The sequence below is a fragment of the Falco biarmicus genome, chromosome 5, assembly GCF_023638135.1.
Source record: "Falco biarmicus isolate bFalBia1 chromosome 5, bFalBia1.pri, whole genome shotgun sequence".
Classification (NCBI taxonomy): Eukaryota; Metazoa; Chordata; class Aves; order Falconiformes; family Falconidae; genus Falco; species Falco biarmicus.
In genome coordinates this window covers 35,563,693-35,570,855 of record NC_079292.1, presented here as the reverse complement: position 1 = coordinate 35,570,855, position 7,163 = coordinate 35,563,693, and positions in this window count along the sequence as shown.

Here is a 7,163-nt window from a genome sequence, read left to right as displayed (position 1 = left end):
ACGTCATTAAAGCAGTACCAAAAGTATACAGGTAAGTATTTTACACTGAGTTTGTTATTTGCTTACCCAGAGTAGGGAGATGCTCCAGGAACTTTTATGTGCTTACAAAAAAAACCCTGACTCCAAGTGTGGATTGAAGCAGTTTTGTACAGCATGGAAGAATGGGAGTAACTAAGATAGGCACAAAACCTGAAGGTAGTTATTCTGTGTCATAAATATGTTTCTTGTCTATATTTTCTTGATACCACTGTAGATCATTTACTCTCAGAAAAAAATCTGAATGCTAATATATGGCTTGTATTTTATGCAACTTGGCTGTGTCTCTGATGCAGAGCATAAAGTAAGCCATTAAAATTCAGCTGTAAAAGTACCACTTTCTCTTTTAGTCACCAAGGGAATCAGCAGGGAAAAGACACCATAAGCCTTCTATTGCTGACAGACTCTCCTCTTCTCTGCAGAATGGCTGTGCAAGGTTTGCCACTGTGGGCTTGGAGATTTTTTTTTTGTGTTATTTTTTCTTTTAAGATGCACGGGTTTTATTCTTTAGCATCTAAATGATAGCTTTCCTTTTTCTGAGACCTGGCACAGGCCTTTAAATTTTTTGTTGTCATTGTTGAACTCCCAAAAGTTCAGTTCAGGAGCCAGACTGGCTGACTGGCATGCATAAATGCAGCCCTGTCTGCTAAAAAGCCTGTGGTCAAGATGCAACATGTAAGAAAATGGAACCAGAGATTTACGTTCTCCAGCAGAAATAGGGTTTTACAAGCAATGGGAGAAGTCTTTGGCTGTGCTATAGGGGAGGAATGGGGGTGAAAAACTCAGTGTTTCCTGGGATTCCTGTAGGAGCCTTTAGTCCTTGCCCATTGATGCTGGGGAGTATGTGTGTTCAAGCCATATCATCAAGAAGCGTGTCTCTGTCTCCCTGCTAATATTCCATTTGTAATGGAAACCTCCAGTAGGACTGCCTTCATGTAGGGACTTAGATCTAGAAAAGATATGTGATAATGTGAGGGCATATAGCCTAGTGGGAGCCCAGACTCCCCGCATAACACAGTGCAACAAAGAGAAGTAGTTAGATAAATGCAGTCTAACTGTGGGGGCAACCCACCGTCAGGACAGGGGACTGGATAGACACCCTGTGGTTTAGGATCTTTGAGATGAGAGCAGATAGTTGGACAAAAGATGATCTTCAGGAAGAATTCATATAGCTGGGACATACAGAGTTGGGGCTGAGTGGCTCTGCTGGTCTCCCCTGGTATCTGGGCTTCTGTGAAACTTTCTGTCCAGCCCCTCCTGTCATGGGCCATGGAGGGAACAAGACTGCTTGCAGCACCCTTACAGCATCTGCAGCTCTGCAGGGAGGCAGTGATTAGTGTCAAATCCATGGCTCTCAGTTTCTGCATATGGGGCTCAGGAAGTTGTTCTCCCAGGCATCAGTGACTGGATGGTGCCAGAAATTGGCCAGTAGCTGAGCTGGACAAAATGGGTCTACCTCCTCTACAGAGCTGCAGCAAATCCTGTCTTGCAAGGCCCAGTCAATGGGGTTTGGCCACAATTGCAGAGCTGTAATGATAATAGGATTCAGGATTAAGAATGTTCCTCCCCACATTAGACTGGGAGAGGAGAGTTTCTCCATGAAGTGCAATTTGCGCGCTTAATTCCAGCAACTATTTCACTTAAACAGGTTTCAGCTATCTCTCTTAGCACTTTACTCAATGCCCTTGGCTCTGAATAGAAAGTCTTTACATTAGCTTGGGAGGCACTGGACACCTGCAGCTTTTCCTTTCTGCCTCTGAAATGGGGCAAAGGAAAGGGGGACTGTGACAGCAGCTTCAGGTTTTGGTGCCTTTGTTTCCTTGCCCTGCCTTGCCCGTGTTTTAGCTTCCTGCTAAGCAAATGTTTTATTGAACATTAATTATTGGGTTCATATAGGGACTTCAGAGTAGTACTATTTAATGTCCTAAAATATACATTAGGTCAGATTAGGTGATTTAAGAACCCTTTAGACTACATGAAGCTATGAAAGACAGCCACATATTTGTTTGATTAGATTTCACAACAGAGCAAACACAGATTTAAATCTGCGCTCATGTTTTTTTCTCTGGGAACAGCTACAACCAGTTGAATAAAACCACTTGGGTACAGTCTCCCCCACAATGGGAAGTTCTGGGATAAAGCTTTGCCCTGGGACTGATTCTTGCATAGTGGTTCCAAGCCCTTGGTTCACAGGCAACATATTAGTTGTGAGGCCTTCCAACACTACTCACGGTCACAGGAAATTAAAAAGCTAAAACTGAGACAGACAGGAAGAGCAAAGCATATGATGCCCCCCAGCACATTCCTGCTTGAGTGCTGTTTTGGCCAGGGCAGCAGAAGGACTGGGACCGTCAGGTTAGATACCACAGGCACTGGTGTCAGGGAAGACTTTCCTATTAGTTGTGTTGCCCTTAACTTCATTAGCAGATATAGGGCTAGGCTTTCAGTTGGTATGGATTTGCAAGTTTTGAGGACATAACACAAAAGTTATGCTCATTTTATGCCTGCAGAGACTTTGGCTCATACCTATGGTGCTGCTTTTCCTTTTGCTTAGGGTTTGTTCCCACTCTGAAACTTTCCCAAGCACATGCTGAAATGTGAGTTATATATTACTCTACTTATGCTAAGATCATCAGAAGCCTTTAGGTATAAACACCTAAAAATAAAAATACTTTTTGCCCTCCTACCAATATTGAGCCCAACTGTAAATGGGATTTTTGCCTGGCTGAGAATTTCAGAATGCATTAGGATTCAGAGAGAAACCACAGTAAAAAATAACAGCCATCAGTTTTTCCTAACAGACCATGAAAGGCACATTACAGAATGTATAAATAAATAGTGCCTCTGTGCAGACCTACCCCTTGTCATTGTATCACCTTATTTCTTGGTTTATGGCATAGTAGAGAAAGTGAGTGAGAAAGATTCAAATTAAGCCAGCTATAAAAGCGTATTAAGCTCATGCTATATCCACTGACCTGCTATTTCGATTCGGCAGTCCAAGCCCGGAGGCAAATCCCAGACCCTTCCTTTCTCAGACGTCCCAAAGTCCCCTTCAGGTCTGCAATAGTCACCCTGCTCTTCCCTTAACCTGAAGCAAGGGGTTGCTGCTGCTGAGCCCCAGGAGGAGTGGACTGACAAGAACAGGGGTTAAAATGTCTTTCCACTTCTGGAAGTCTGTTTTTGCCAAGTACTCTGTCCTGTCAGTTACAGAGGGAACAAACGCAAGCAGCAGCAGCAGCAGCAGCTGCTGATCTTGCTCTTTTCTAGTCTATAATTATAACGCCACTTGCCATCGGAAGGACCCCTTTCATTTGAATGAAGACTCTTGTGATGGTTTGGCTGGCACCTCCAGTTCTCTACATTTTGTTTCCCATCCCCAAAATGGGATAGAAAAAAAGAGAACATTTTTCCTCTGAGACTTCTCTTGAAAAGTGTGATCTCTCTGAGCCAGCCCTACAAAGACACATCAGTGTATAGCACGGACTACTTTTAAATGGGAAGACTGGAGACAACCCCACCAGACTTGGGAATGTGCTCCAGCTGCACCTCGATCCCACCCTGGAGCACACCTTTGCCGCATTGTTGCATTGCTGATTCGAACTGGGAAATCAGGTCTCTGGGGTATGCTGTAGAAATCAGCCATCCCTCAAAACAGGCAGAGCTGCTGTTACTAAAAGGCTCAGTGAACCTGTTCACGATGGTACATTTCAGCATGTGAAAGCCTTTCTGCAACTGCAGAATCTGCACAGGACTTCTTCCCCCCTTCCTCTTTGTAAAATGAGATGAACTAGTGTCTTTTATGACCCATGGCATTAAGAGGGAGCTGTAAAAGGTGATAGACTGTGAAAGCCCAGGAGATGTCATATAATGTCGCCATAAATCTCTACGGAGAATGAAATAATGTGACTGTGAAGGAAATAAAAAATTGCAGGGGGAGAGAATAAGCAAGATTTATAGATTTAATACATTTTATGATGAAAGGGTTTTCCCCCCCCGCCTTAGTCCCATTAAACTATTTGAGACCACTTATTTAATTAAAACTCTCTCGGAAAGAAAATAAGTTGCTGCCATTGTTTGCCTTTCTTCTCATTGGCAATGGCAGAAGGAAGACACTTTGATGTCAAAGCAGGTGAGACATTAGACTGCGGCGTGTGTCAGGCAGTGGCCTCTGGTGAAAGATGACAAATCATTTTAGCATTCAGTGACTTGGCATGAAGACACGTACTGCCTGATCCTATTACAGTTACTGCCCTCTGCAAGGAAAACTCCTAACAACAGGGATATTTTAAGGTCACTGGTGAAATAATTACTTAGACCTAAAACATTTTTCTTTGCTGAGTGTAATCGTTTGCGGGTCTCGCTGAGCAGTAAATAATAGCACCTCTCTCTGTCAGTGGGTATCAGGTGGTTTTCCTGGCTGCTCTTCGGTTCCCCTGCAGGTTTGAGTAGCTGAGATTGCTCCACTGGCTCTAAGCTGTTTTGCAGAAGAAATGAGATTTAGAGCTCCTGTGTGTTCAGAAGCAGAAATAAATACAAGTTTCCAGCTGTGTAGCTCCACTGTGACCAGTTCTGTAGGAAATACTCTTTATCACTAAGGTGCCCCTGAGTCCTTGCTGGGTATTTCCCAAAGACACATGATGTTTTTATCTCTCCTTCTCCGTTTGCCCCCTCTCCAAGAGAAGCATACTAAATTGGTGTAGAGCCCTTGCTAACAGAGGCTGCTGTGTGGCTTTACTGCACCCTCGGACTTGGCTGGGCACATCCTTTCCCAGCTGTTGGTGCTCCCATTTTAGGGGACATTCGGGACTCCAGTCCCCATAGGCTGCCTGGCTCCACTTGAATGCAGGAGGAAGCGGGGAGGCAGTGACAGCTTGTGACTGCTACCGCTAAGTTCCCTGTTAAGGAACTTACTACCTTTTCTAGCTGGTGCTAATATCTGTGTTAGCATTAGTGAGCGGAGACCTTTACTGTAACTTTTAAGGCAGCCTTAACATTTTGATTCAACTCTTCAGTTCGACTTTATATTGATATTATGAATCCACAATGTTAATGACACATTGGTGGTGGGCTCCAAAAGCTCACAGAAGGGCTGTGAAAGCCATCACAGTAATTTCTTTGGTTCGTCAAGGACTAGCTATAGAGCTCTGCAAAAATAAAGCTATAGAGCTTTTTTTTCTCCAAGACATTAGGAGCTTTCTTCTGCTTTAGAGGCAGAGGATAAAGACACGGACTTGGAAGGAAGGAAACAGCAGAGAATGCTTTCCCCAGTCTGACAAACTCGTTTGCTAAGGCTAAGGACTGATAAAATACTGGTTAATGATGGTCACACTCCTTTGCTTCAGGGTGATGTTGACAAGGCCATGACAGTCCTGCTGTATCAGAAATGCTTGCTGGAGCTGCGAGGGGGCTGCTGGCAAGGGAGCTGTGGGCAGGACACTGCTGCAGCAGGCACGCGGCTGAGCAGAGCTGCAGGGAAGCACTGGGTCACAGGGGGGGCCTGGCATCTGTCCTCCTCCTCCACCCCATAATTGTCCACCACATGCCAGTGCCAGAGACAGCACAGCTGCGGTGGCAGTGGAAGCAGGGTGCCCAACAGCCACTTTGGGCAGAAGAAATGGAGCTGGCAGACAGAGGGACAAAGACAGCAGGTTCATAGACACTGCTGATCTCCTGGCCTCCTCCCTTCTAGCAGCTGTGACCACTTGAGGTTGGGTGGGGTTGCTCCATTATGGCAAATCCCCCTCCTGAGTAGGGCTCTTCCATGCAGCCTCTCTCCAACCTGCCCAGCAATAAATTCCCCACACTGCATCACCGATGAGGTTTCAACAAATCTGGGATAGATACACTGTTGAGCCAGTAGGCATTAGCTGGGCAAGGCAGCCTTGGGCGATTTATCAGGAAAAGGGATGTTGTTTTCTGGAGCACTGTCTGCCTGGAGTTATCAAGGAATGAGCCTGGACTAGTTCCTAGAGATTCGAGAGAAAGAATTGTTAAAAATAATTTTGATGATTTCTTCCAAGTCAGTAAGGTAAAGACTACTCCGTTAACCACTGAGTTTGGGAACAGACTCTGAAGAATGGAGACCTGCAGTCTGTGACCTGTTATTAAGAACTGGAGCTCCCCTCTTGTACTTTCTCATAACCCTCTCTTTGGATTTTTTTTTTTTTCCCTGAATGAGCAAATCTGTGCTACAAAGAGCCACTTGGGCAATCAGAGCTATCGCCTAGCACTTCAATACGTTATTTAGTGAAGAAGCACATTCAATAAGGGTGCCAACTGATTTGCTGGCTAATAGGCAGTTGGTGTACAACATAACAGAGGAAATAAATAAATAAATATGTATTTTTGAAGGGGAAAAAGAAAAGAAAAATTTCTGTAAGGATTTGTCTTTGTATTACCTTCCCCTCTGCTGTGTGACTGTTTCTACCATAAGATAGATGTATGGGTAATTATGACCATTTACTAGATTTTTAAACATAACTGAGTCCACTGCAGCAGATGAAGTTTATGGCAAATTCATAAAAACTCATAGTAATGTGCAAAGACCTGCAAACTGGTGCTCTTTACATCAGTTTTTTCACCTTGGTATTTAAGAAATGATTTTGCAGATCTTTGAGACTATTTAAAATCTATACAGAGTCTTATTATGGACTATTAATTCAAAAGAAGATCTGTTCAAGCCATGATAAGTAGTACTTTCTTAAGATATTCACACCCTTGCTATCACATGCAATTATCTTTAACAGGTGTCATATTGCAGATAGCATGCAAAAATTCTGTTTGTATACATTATGTTCCTAAAAGGTTACTGAAAAAGGATGGATTTGCAAAGTCTGCAAAATAGTATTTTACATTTGAAATTAATAGTTTATTTTTATCACTTCCTGCCCTTTTCTGACCTTTCCTGATGGACATCCTTAGCAAATGGTCTTGCAGCAGCATGAAACAGAAGCAAAAGAGGTTCTTTTGTTTCACCAGCGTATATAGTAGGCATGAATTTGAGAGATTTCATCTACAACAGTAGTTATCAGAAGTTCCTCTGTATATACAGCTCTACTAATGATCACTGCTAATGGTGTATTTTGCATTCATGTTTTCTTGATGTGCTTTGGACACATACAAATCAC